Source organism: Arachis ipaensis, chromosome B5, assembly GCF_059453495.1.
Source record: "Arachis ipaensis isolate K30076 ecotype BB chromosome B5, ASM5945349v1, whole genome shotgun sequence".
Taxonomy (NCBI): Eukaryota; Viridiplantae; Streptophyta; class Magnoliopsida; order Fabales; family Fabaceae; genus Arachis; species Arachis ipaensis.
In genome coordinates this window covers 139076958-139089585 of record NC_142440.1, presented here as the reverse complement: position 1 = coordinate 139089585, position 12628 = coordinate 139076958, and the positions used below count along the sequence as shown (strand labels likewise).

General features: G+C 40.9%; 1 pseudogene; it reads right to left on the bottom strand.

Annotated features, from left to right (window-relative positions):
- Positions 1-4879: 4879 nt before the first annotated feature.
- LOC148565943 (uncharacterized) lies at positions 4880-6643 on the bottom strand (annotated as a pseudogene).
- Between the last annotated feature and the right edge of the window lie 5985 nt (positions 6644-12628).

Here is a 12628-nt window from a genome sequence, read left to right as displayed (position 1 = left end):
TGCTGCGGATTCCCAAGCTGTTTCTTAGGAGGTGGTTTCGTCGGGGGTGAGGGCCAGTGCTCGGGCTTCACCTGGTCCCATGAGCTTGCCTGAAGTCGTCGTGGTAACGGCTGCCGAGGCTTCTCAGAAAAGAAAGAGGCCTGAGGAGCCTAGCAGTGAGACCTTTGGGGAGGAGGGTGTTGTGCCTACTGTGATGGACCGCCGTTTTGATGCTTCGGGGTTCATAGATCAGCACTTGATGCCTGGAACGGAGCCATTTTTTGATGAGTGTGATGTTTCGTTTCAAGCTAAGTCGGTGTATCGTGCCCTCCTCCGGTCTGCTGTTATTATCCAGAAGGCTGAGCCTGTGATGGCTCAGGTCGGTTTGTTGGACAAGAAGCTCCGTCATTCTCAAGCTGAGGTGGCCAAGTTGAAAGAGCAGTTTGAAGCTGCCGAGGTAGCGAGAGAAAAGGCAGTGAAGTCTTCCGAGGAAGCTGGGGCCGAGATCCTCTGCCTTTCCGAGGTCGAGACTTCACTTCTTTCTCAACTGAGTACGGAGCGACAACGGGCTTCCGATGCGGGTTCTCAGGTTGCTGTGCTTCTTGGCGAGCTGGAGGTTTTGAAGGCCAAAGTTGCTGTTCTAAAGAAGGAGAAGATGGAGTTGTTGGCTGATGCGAAGGGTGCGATCATGGCCACCGAGGAAACGATGAGGGCTCAAGTTTCGGTGCTGGCTCCGGGTGTGGACGTGTCTGTGATGGGAGCTTTCAAGACCGTCCGTGATAGCCAAATCGTTGACCTTGAGTAGTTGTATTGTAACTTGTTATTTTGGTTTGTTTAAACTTTGTCTTATTTTGGATATTTGGTTGGCCGTGGGCCGTGTATTTTGATTTGTTTTGAACTCTGGGTTGTGCCATCGTGGCCGCTTATAACTTGCTTTCCTTTTAATGACTCGTATGGCCGTTTTGGGCTTTTATGTTTTATTTTGAGCCGTTTATATGTCTAAGCCGTTGTGACTTAGGACTTTTGGTAGGCCGTTAGTGTTTGGGGATATCCGTGTGTTAGGCCCCGAGGGTGATCAGCTCTCGGTGTTTGTGGCCGTATCTCTATTCCGTTTTGGGAGGTAGAAGGGGAAAAAACATAGTGGAATTTATATTTGAGCCTCGTTAAAACCCTCCATTATGACCCGTGCGTAATACTTTAAATTTATAAAGGGGTAAAACAAATGTAGTAAAGAAGTAAAGTCTGAGTAAAAAGAAAATAAAAAGATAAGGGAGGACCCAAGGTGGTCAAACTAAGTGTAGTAGCGTCGCAAGTTGGCGGTGTTCCATGTCCTCGGAATTTTGTCGCTGTTAAGTCGTTCTAGCTTGTATGCTCCCTTTCCGATTGTGGCTTTGATTCTGTACGGTCCTTCCCAATTGGGGGTGAGTTTCCCTTCCCCTGGGGTTAGGGCTCCAATGTCATTTTGCCGTAGGACGAGGTCGTCGGGTGCGAATTCTCGTTTGATGATGTTGTGGTTTTACCTTGAGCTGATTCTTTGTTTTAGGGCTAACTCTCTGAGATGGGCTATGCTTCTTACTTCGTCAGTGAGGTCTCGTTCTGCTTCTTCGTCATTACCCCCGATCATTTCTCCGTGGGCTAGGGTCTCCTATCTCTACTGGGATAACAGCCTCCACACCGTATGTTAATCGGAAGGGGGTTTCTCCGGTGGCTGTTTGGGGGGTCGTTCGGTACGACCATAAGACTGATCCGAGTTCGTCAGCCCATAGTCCTTTGGCTTTGTCGAGCCGTTTCTTGAGTCCTTTGATGATTATTTTGTTTGTGGATTCCACCTGTCCGTTTGTTTGGGGGTGTTCTACCGAGCTAAAACGGTGGGATATACATAGTCCTTTTAGGAATTCTCTGAATTTTTTGTCAGCGAATTGGGTTCTGTTGTCCGAGATGACGATCTCAGTGATCTCGAATCGGGTGATGATCTGTCGCCAGAGGAATTTTTGACACTGGGTTACCGTGATGGAGGCCAGGGGCTCGGCCTCGATCCACATAGTGTAATAGTCTATGGCGACGATGAGATATCGGAGTTGACCGGGTGCCGTGGGAAAGGGTCCGACAAGGTCGATCCTCCAGGTGCCGAATGGCCGCTCTGCCGATATGATGCTGAGCTGGTGAGGGGCGGCCTGGTGGACATTGGCGTGCCTTTGGCATTTATCGCAGTTTTTTACTAACTGCATGAAGTCCCGGATAACCGTGGGCCAGAAGTAGCCGGCCCGGATGACTTTCTGGGCAAGGGTTTTACCTCCGATGTGGTGGCCGCAACAACCTTCATGGATTTTGCAGAGTATGTACTCCGTGTCCCCGGGTTCGACGTATTTTAGCAGGGGTTGCGAGAATTCGTGTTTGTATAGTTGCCCTGCGACAACTGTGTAGCTGGCGGCTTCCCTTTTTGTCCGCTTTTCCTCTTTGGGGTCTTCAGGTAGTATTCCGTCGAGAAGATATTGTAGGATAGGGTGGGTCCATGATCCTCAGTTGGAGAGTGTCAGATAAGCGTTAGTCATTGTTGATATGGATGGTGATCTAACGACTTCCTGAATTAACGACTTGTTGCCATGTCCTGGTTTGGTGCTGGCTAGTTTAGAGAGTAAGTCTGCCCTGACATTTCGTTCCCTATGAACATGTTGTATGGTAACGTGATTGAATCCTTCTTTCAGTTCATTTACTTTGGTGAGGTATCGTTGAAGTAGGGGATTTCGTGTCTGGTAGTCTCCGTTAATTTGGGAACTGACTACCTGAGAATCGGTATTTACTTCCAAGACTTTTGCTCCGACTTCCTTGGCTAGGGCTAGGCCTGCCAGGAGGGCCTCATATTCTGCTTGGTTATTTGAAACTGGAAACTCGTATCGCACTGACTGTTCGATCGTGACCCCATTTTGACTTTCGAGTATGACTCCAGTGCCTCCGGAGGTGATGTTTGATGAGCCGTCGACGTGTAGTTTCCATGATTTGGGGGTGTAGTTTCACGGGGTCATTTCTGCGATAAAATCGGCCATGGCTTGTGCTTTGATTACATTTCGGGGTTTGAACTTGAATTGGAACTGGGACAGCTCGATGGACCATGCTAGCATTCTTCCTGCTAGGTCGAGTTTTTGTAGTACTTGTTTGACCGCTTGGTCAGTTCGGACCGTCACGGGATGAGCCTGGAAGTATTGTCGCAGGCGCCGGGAGGCCGTGAGAAGTGCGAAAGCTAACTTTTCTAGGTGTGAGTAGCGAGTTTCCGCGTCTTGCAAGACTTTGCTTATAAAGTATATGGGTTTCTGTTCTTTCTTCTCGTTTTCGCGGATGAGTGCCGCTGCGAGTACTTCCTCCGTTATGGAGAGGTATAAGTAGAGGGTCTCCCCTGTTTGGGGTTTGGCGAGAGCTGGTGGTTCTGCTAGGACTTTCTTGAAATGTTGGAATGCTTCTTCGCATTCTGCTTCCCATTCGAAGGGGGCTCCCTTCTTCATCAGTCTGAAGAAGGGGATCGCTTTTTGAGCCGATGCTCCGAGAAAGCGGGATAGCGCCGTGAGTCAGCCGGTGAGCTTTTGGATGTCGTTAAGGTTTTTTGGGCTTGTCATCTTAAGGACGGACGACACTTCTCTGGGTTCGCTTTAACTCCGCGTTGCGTGATCATAAAGCCGAGGAACTTCCCTACCTCTATTCCGAAGGCGCATTTTTCCGGGTTGAGTCGCATCTGGTGCTTTCGTAGGGTGTTCATTATGACCTTGAGGTCGCTGATGAGTTATTCGCCGGATTCGGTCTTGGCGAGCATGTCGTCTATGTAGACTTCTAATTTGGTTCCGGATAGGTCCTGGAATATTTTGTTGACGAGCCGTTGGTAGGTGGCTCTGGCGTTCTTCAAACCAAATGACATGACTGTGTAGCAGTACGTTCCGTCGGGGGTGTCGAATGCCATTTTTTCTGCGTCGGGTTGGTGCATAGGTATTTGATTATAGCCAGAGTATGCGTCCATGAAGCTGAGGTACCGATGTCCGGATGTGGCGTCTACCAAACCGTCGATGTTTGGTAGGGGGAAGGCGTCTTTTGGACAGGCTTTATTGAGGTTCGTGTAGTCGACGCACATTCGCCACTTTCCGTTGGACTTTTTTACTAATACGACGTTTGCTAACCACGTCGTGTAGGGTAGTTCTCTAATGAAGTTTGCTTCTAGTAGGGCTTTTACTTGTCTTTTGACCTCGGCCGCTCGGTCTGACGACATTTTTCGTCTCTTTTGTGCCACGGATTTGGCATTGGGGTCCACAGCTAGCCGGTGGGACATTAAGTCGGGATCTATTTCAGGCATGTCGGCTGGTGTGAAGGCGAACAAGTCTCTGTTTTGTTTCAGGAATTAGGAAAGATCTTCTTTAAGGTCATATGGGAGGTTCCTGTTGATGAAGGTGTATTCATCTTTGGTTTGCCCTACTTGTAGTTTTTCCATGTCACCTTCTGGTTCTGGCCTAGGTTGGCCGTCTTGTCGGGCGTCCAGGTCGGCTAGGAATATTCCAGCCGCGTCGCAAGATTTTTTCCGTAAAGCCAAGCTGGTGTTGTCACATTCTGCCGCGACTTCCCGGTCTCCGTGGATGGTCCCGATGGAGCCGTCTTTCGTTATGAATTTCATAAAGAGGTATTTGGTAAAGATGATGGCAGAGAAGTCATTGATTGTTTTTCTCCCAAGGATGACGTTGTAGGCGGTGGAGTCTTTTAGGACCACGAATTCGGATAGAATTGTCATCCTTTGGTTGCCTGTTCCTATGGTGAGGGGGAGGGTGATGGAACCGTCCGGTTTGAGAAAGTTGTCCCCGAGTCCCGTGATGCCATTGCGGTATGTTTGGAGATTTTCATTGTGGAGCCCGAGCTTGTCGAAGGCTCCTCAGAAAAGGATGTTGGAGTCTGCGCCGGTGTCCACCAGTATTCTTCGAACTAGTCCCGTTCCGATTCTTGCCGAGATAACGAAAGGTGCGTCTTCGGCGGAGGTGCCGTGCTGGCAGTCCTCGGGTAGGAAAGTTATCGTTTTGTCGGCGGTGGTGGTTAGGGCTTGGTCTCTGACGGCCAGGACTTTGAGATCCTTTTTCAGTGTTGATTTCGACTTGCCTGACACGTCTTTGCCTGTGATAATGTTTACTATTATGGTTGGGTCGTCTTCCGGAATTTCCCTAGGGGGTTGTTTTTGCGTTCTCGGGTTGCGTTTTTCTCTTTCTAGTGACCTGTCTACTACCGCGCGTTTTGGTTCTCTGATGATTTTGGCGAACTCTGAGAGCTTGCCGTCTCTTATGGCTTGTTCGAGGGCGTCTTTGAGGTCAAAACAGTCTTGAGTCCTATGCCCGTAACCTCGGTGGTAGTCACAGTAAAAGGTTTTGCTGCCGCCCGTTCTTTCTTTGAGTTGCCGGGCTTTTGGGATAATGCCTCGATCCGCTATCTGGTGGTATATCTCGGTAATTAGGGCTGTTAGGGGTGTCTAATTAGAGAACTTGCCGATTCTGGGCGGTCGGTTTGTGCTTGTTGGCTTGGGGTGGTCCCTCTGATTTTCCCTGGGTGGTGGTTATGCCGGGGCGCCAAGTTGCCGTGTTGGGCGTTGCTATGTTGCCGTTTATTGGCGGCAACGACCTGGCTGACCTCCCCGTCGTTGATGTAATCTCTGGCGACGTTTTGGATCTCGTGCATGGTCCATACTAGTTTGGTGGTAAGGTGTTTGCGAAAGTCTTCGTTCATGAGCCCGTTGGTTAAACAGATGCTTGCGACGGAATCCGTGAGTCCATCGACCGTTAGGCATTCATCATTGAAACGGTCGAGGTATTTCCTTGTGGATTCATCTTGTTTCTGTGTTACCCCTAGTAGGCTGATGGGTGTTTAGCTTTAGTAATTCTGGTTGTAAATTAGGCCATAAACTTTCGCGAGATGTCATGGAAGCTGGTTATGGATCCGTTTGGAAGGGCGTTGAACCATTTGATTGTCGGTCCAGCTAGGGTTACTGGAAAAGCTCTGCATCGGACTGCGTCGGCTGTCCCTTCCAGGTTCATTCTGGCTTCGAAGGCCGTTAGATGTTCCTGGGGATCTTTGGTTCCGTCATACTTCATGTCTGTGGGTTTATCGAAACCTTTGGGGAGTTTTGCTTTTAAGATCCTTTCTGTGAAGGGAGTAGATCCCATTATTGTGTGGTCGTTTCTCGTTCGCTTGGTTTCCTGGTGTCGTCGGTCGTCGTACGTGTGCCTGGGGTCGCGAGAGGTACTACGGTCGTATCTTTTGCTGTGTCTCCATTCTGGTGATCTGTCGCGTCTTTGGCCACGCGAGGTGCTTCTATCCTATCTCTTGGCGTGTCGCCGTTCTGGCGATCTCCCGTGGCGGGATCTGGATCTGGAGGTCGCGTGACTTCCATTTTCGGTGTTGTGCTTTTCCTTGGTGGTAATCCGGCCTTTGAGTTCCTGAATTCGGTGGCAGAGTTCTTGGATTATTTGGGCCGACCTGTCTTCCGGATTCTCGGGATGCCGGATTTTTGTGACGATAGTAGCGTCTTCTTTGTCATGAACGGTGCTTGCTATCTTTCCGTGGGGTATGGTTTCTTGGTGTTCGGGGGTAGGTTCCGCGTTCTGGAGTCATCTTGGCGGCTGATGGAATGCTCTTCAAATTCGTCCGCCATTCCGGCTCAACCGGCGCTGTTCCCCACAGACGGTGCCAATGTACAAGATGTCTCTGGTACGGGTTGAGAGATGGATCGGGAACTGGCGGGTCGAGGCGGATGCCGGATCGCTGGACTGGAGCAATGGGGGGAAGTACCTGCAAAGACACTCCGACGCTCAAGTCAGAATGGATTTAAGAGGTATATGGTATGTGAAATGAATGAATATCTGGAGGGACCTGGGTCCTTTTATTTATAGGTAATGGTAACTATTTTATCTTATCTTGTTCGCCTAAGATAAGGGAGACGTTTGAATTCGAAAGTCGGTTAGGAGTCTTAGAGGGCCGATTTCGGGCCTTCTAGAAGAGAGAGACGGGTCGGAACCGGGTAATCGGGTTTGGGTTTGGTCCCGGGTCATGGATCCGTGGGTTGGATCCGTAACAAGTTTAATAGCGTTTAGAGTCAAAACTATTAGAATGTCATTAAAAAGATTTTATAGAATTAGAAATTTTATCAAATTTAATTGACACCTAGAGCTTAACATATTAAAGAAACGACTTCATAAAGTTAAAAAAATTGTGTCAATTAAATGTCAATTGAAACAATGAAGAAGTGCGTGTCAAAAGTTCTCAAGTGAAATGTCAAAAATTAAGACAAATGTCAATTAACACACATTTAATGTGCCGAAATTAGAACAAATACCATTTGACACACTTAAAAGCTTTATACAGAAGAATAAATCCTATTGACAATTCAATTATTAATGTAAAAGCTTTATAGGCTTAGAAATTATGTTAAGTTTATTGCTAATGGACATTAAATTTGTCAAGCAGATATGTGTTTAAAGTGTCAATTGATTTTCGGTGTCACAAATAAGATAAATGTCAATAAACAATTAAGTTTTTTCACTTTCAATTATTGCAAATTCTTAAGTGAGAAATTTTGGGGGCATCTTATTAGACAAAAAATTATTATCACTTAGAAAAAAAAGAGTTATTTTAAATAAATAAATATAAGATAATATTATTATTAAATTAGGAAGCTAAATTCAGTATATTAGGGGAGGCTTCGAATTCACTAGCAAAGGAGCAGTTTTTATTCAAAATTTGAATTAAGTCTAAATTATGGTATGTGCTATGTGCGGGAACAGTTATTAACATAGAGCGTCAAAGTAGGATATAGAATGGTCGTCAAGGAAATAAGTGCAGACGATTATTCGAATTTGAAAACTGACGCAAATTATTATAGGAGTAACTGTCAGTTGACATTAGATTAGTTTATAAATAGAATTTTGGGCAAACATTATAATCAGAACGGTTTTTCTTGAAAAACACTTGAAAACTCAAAAACGCTCTCAGTCTTCCTAGCATCACTGAGTAAAACTGGGAATCTTAAGTAATTCCTTTGAAGTCTGAACTTAAACTTGTACTCTATTTTCTATTTTTAATCAAAGTTCTTTATTTTTATTTGTTCGTCTTTATCTTCTTCTTTCATTCTCTTTTAATTTCTGCATTTTACTTTGTCTTTGGTATTTTGTATGTTTTTTTTTTTATCTTTAATTTTACTTTTGAAATTATAATTGAGACTTTGAGACACCTATAAAAAGAGTCATTTTCGCTCATTGAATTAAAATTGTAAAACAAAACTCAAAAATAATTAATTTATTTGATGTTAATAATAAAATAAAAATTTGAGTAAAATACTTATAATCCTCATTTCATCTAAAAAGTAGTTCTGCCACCTTTTTTTTTATCCGGACACAATTTTCAAAACTCAGCTTACAAACTATTTTAACATATACACGGAGCACTATATGAGATGCATACATCAAAAATTCAGAATCCATACATATGGATGTTTACTCCCATCCATACTATAGACTTTGCCAATTCACTAAAGGCTATTGCGAAATGTTTCTAGAAGGTTTATAACGTCTTACGTACTATTATTACCTATTGCGAAATGCTTCAATTCCTTCACATTGTGCTGCAAAATGACCATGCGTACGCATTTGCAGCATAACTCTTTCTACTTTTGCGTATAATGGAAATTAATATTCAAATAAAAAAATCCGAATAATCATATGATTTCATATTCATAAAAACAGGGCAAAATAGAACAGTTCACAACATAACACATATTCATCCATCATGATGATGATGAGTTTTGGTACTTAGTAGCACTCATCAAACATTATATGCTACTCTAATCATCCTGCACGTGTTACCTCTTTGTGTCAATTTTATATAAAGAGGACCCATTAGGCATAATAGCATATCTAGAAGCTCACTCATCTAATTTCCTAGCTCCCCATCACTCCCCCAAAAAGGAGTGACCTCTCTTTTCTCCAAATGGAGGCAACAAATATATATGGATAAAACCAGTTTCAAAGTTATCTTAGATCAGATTCAAAGTGTACACATACATGAATTTTTTTTAATTAGAGTTCAATTTTAATACATTAAAAATATAAAGCATTTTATATAGTCGTATAATTATATTTATTTTTTTAAATAATTATTTACACAAGTAATATAAAAAATAAATATTTTTATTGATTTAACATTAGTGATTGAATGGACGTATAAAAATAATATATCAAAATTAAATTTTTAAAATTATTCTATATTTTCTCATATAAATATATTATAAACACGACTAATTGTATAATTTGAGTTGCAGTCCCACTCACTTTTGAATATATTAATAAAGAAAAATGTTAGAGGACCAGCAATTTTTGTGATTTGTAGTCATCAAATAGCCATCAATGATGGTTTTAATGGTGTGAAATTGATCCAAATTTTGACAAAGTTACTGCCCCCTAGACTTTTCCTTAATGAAATTTATCATGAAAATAATATTCGTAAATAGGTTTTTTTTATAGAATTAACTTTGTTAATTAATAACGAATCAACAAAAATAAAAAATTTATTATATATTATTAATTTTATAACTAAAATATACCATATGTCACTCTTTTATTATAATTAAAATTATATCTTTCTCTCTAAAAGAGGTAAATACCAAATCGGTACTCGAAAGATTCTGACGTTGACAAATGATACTTGACTTTTGCTATTGACAAAATAATCCCTAAAAGATTTTAAAATCTGACAAGCGTGTCTCTGAGCTCGCCAGAGCAAATCTCTGACAAACATAATGCTAACGTGACCTCCGTATTTTGGTGACCTGGCAAACCGCCCCCAACCATCATCCCTCCCTCCTCAACGCATACTCCTCCTCCCTCTCCTTCCCATCGCAGTCCCCCCTTCACTCTCCCTCCCCAACGCACACTTCCCCTCCCCCTCCCTCTCCCTTTCCATCGCAGCCCTTCCCCTACCCAATACACACTCCCTTCCCATTGCAGCCCCCTTCCCTCTCCCTCCCCATCACAGTCCCCTCACCAACGCACACTTTTCTTTTTTTCTGTCTCTCTAATTGCAGCAGCAAAAGCAGCAATAACAGCAGAAACAATACCATCAAAATTTCAAACAGAACCAACAGAAGAATCTATACATTCAGAACCTAACCTTACTTGTTCTTCCTTCTCTCTTTTTCTTCCTTCCTTTTTTCTCTTTTCGGAGGACCATAACAATAATAATAACAATATCCATTCACACACACACAGACATTTACACAAACACATAACATGCATATATAAATATAAAGAGAGAAAGAGAGAAAGACTAAGGAGTTGAGGTTATTATATTCCAGGCTTTGTTGTGGTTCCGATAGTGGTGGGAGTGATTCTTAATGGTACTCTTGCAGTTGAGGTTACTGTTGCTGTTGATGTTGTTGCTGCGATGGAGAGATAGAGGAAAGTGTGTGTTGGGGTTGTTGTTGTTGTTACTACTTACTGTTGCTGTTGATGTTGAGGTAATTGTTGTTGCGAGTGGTGGTGTTGAGGGAGAGAGGAGGGAGTGTGTGTTGGGGAGGGGGCTGTGATGGGGAGGGAGAGGGAGGGGGTTGCGTTGGGTAGGGGAGGGCTGCGATGGGAGGGAAATGGAGGGAGAGTCTGTATTGGGAGGGAGGGATTAGGGTTTGGGGGATAGTTTGCTAGGTCACCAAAATACAGTGGCCATATCAGTATTGTACTTGCCGGAGATTTGCTCCGGCGAGCTCGGGGACACGCTTGTCAAATCTTAAAATCTTTTAGAAACTATTTTGTTAATAACAAAAGTCAGGTACTATTTTGTCAGCACCAGAATCTTTTGGGTACGGATTTAGTATTTACCTCCCCTCTAAAATTAAAAAAATTCTCTCATCCTCTTCTCTCTCTTTGATCATTTTTCTATCAATCCCATTGTTTCACCATATCTATCTCTCTTAGATATCATTATCAATGACTAATTATGAATTTGACAATAAAAATATGTAACATAACATTCTTTAATTATAATTAAATTTGAAATTAAGATATAGTTATATTATATTATTAATTTAACAACCAAAATGTATCACATAACATTCAATAAAATTAAGATGAAATATTTTTTCTAAAATTGGTAAATTTTATTCCTCCATCCTCTTATCTACATCTCTCTCGTTCTGTATTTCTCTCTACCATTCTCACTCTATATATAACTTATAATTTATATTTTATGTTATAAATTTGACGAATCAAAATATATCACGAGATATTCTTTCATTACAATTAAAATAAAAATTTTTCCTCTAAAATTAACAAACTCCATCTCTCCCTCTTCTTCTTCTTCTTTATGTTTCTCTCTCTTTTCACTCTCATTTTCTATCGCTCTCTATCTTTCTATCTATTCTACAAAAAATAAAATTAATAAAATAATATAATTAAAAAAATAATAATATTATTCACATAAAATATATTATTTTTATTATTATTATTATATGTTTATTTTTTATTTTTTATTTAATTTTAAATTTTTATCGCTTATCTTTTTAATCTATATTTTCACTTCTTTTCCTTCAAATATTTATTACATATAATTTTGAGAGAAAACTGATGTTGTGATTATTAATTAGAATCAAAATTCAATTATTTCAAAAAAAATTAATTTTATAAATATTAATATAAATTTTTTAATACTAATATCTAATTTGAGAGAGAGGAAAATTATTTTTTAAATAACAAGCAAGTATAAAAATTAATTATTTTTATTTGTGCAACAGACTTTAACACTTAATCAAAATATAAAAATATATAAATTAAATTCTTTTAAATTTTAGATAATGAATGTTAAAATTAATTATTAATAAAAAATTAAATTATTTCATATGAAAATAATAAATAATTAAAAAATTTATTATTTGATTTTTTTTATCTACGAAGACTTTGGTCTTCTTAGTTGACAAGGACTTTTGTCCCCTATGATATTTTTGTAAAAATAGTTTTGATTATATAAAGTTTTTCTACCATAATCTATAATGTCATAACAAAACCGACATAGTTTCAAAAGATTTATATTCTTGTAATGTTATTACGGATAAAAATACTAGTATTAACTAATGAAGAATGCTAAGGGGTCAGCAATTTTAGTGTTTTATAACCATCAATTGACCATCAATAGTATTTTTAATAGTGTGATATTACATCTAATAGTGGGAGATCAGTCACTTTCGTTTTGATGGTTAAGTGTTGGCCAAAAAACACAAAAATTGTTGATCCTATACTATTCCTTAACTAATTATTAACTTAAAAAAATCGATTTTCAATTTTTCCACATATATTTTTGCGGTAATAATGGAGGATAAAAATTGATATGTTTGATGTGGTTATGCATAAAACATGAAAATGAAGAGCGTAACCTTTTTAAGTTTTAACCAATCTTAAGCAACATATCTTGAAAACTCAATGTTGGAAAGTCTTAACGACAAAGAGAAGCCTCCAACTTCCACACACACACATGGACATGGTGAGTTCTGAAGTCAAGACAACAATGATCAGCACACACACTTGTATGTTGTATATCTTTCCAACCTCCCACCAAGAATGCATGTAATAATCAACACAACAAGTTCTGTTTGGAAGCC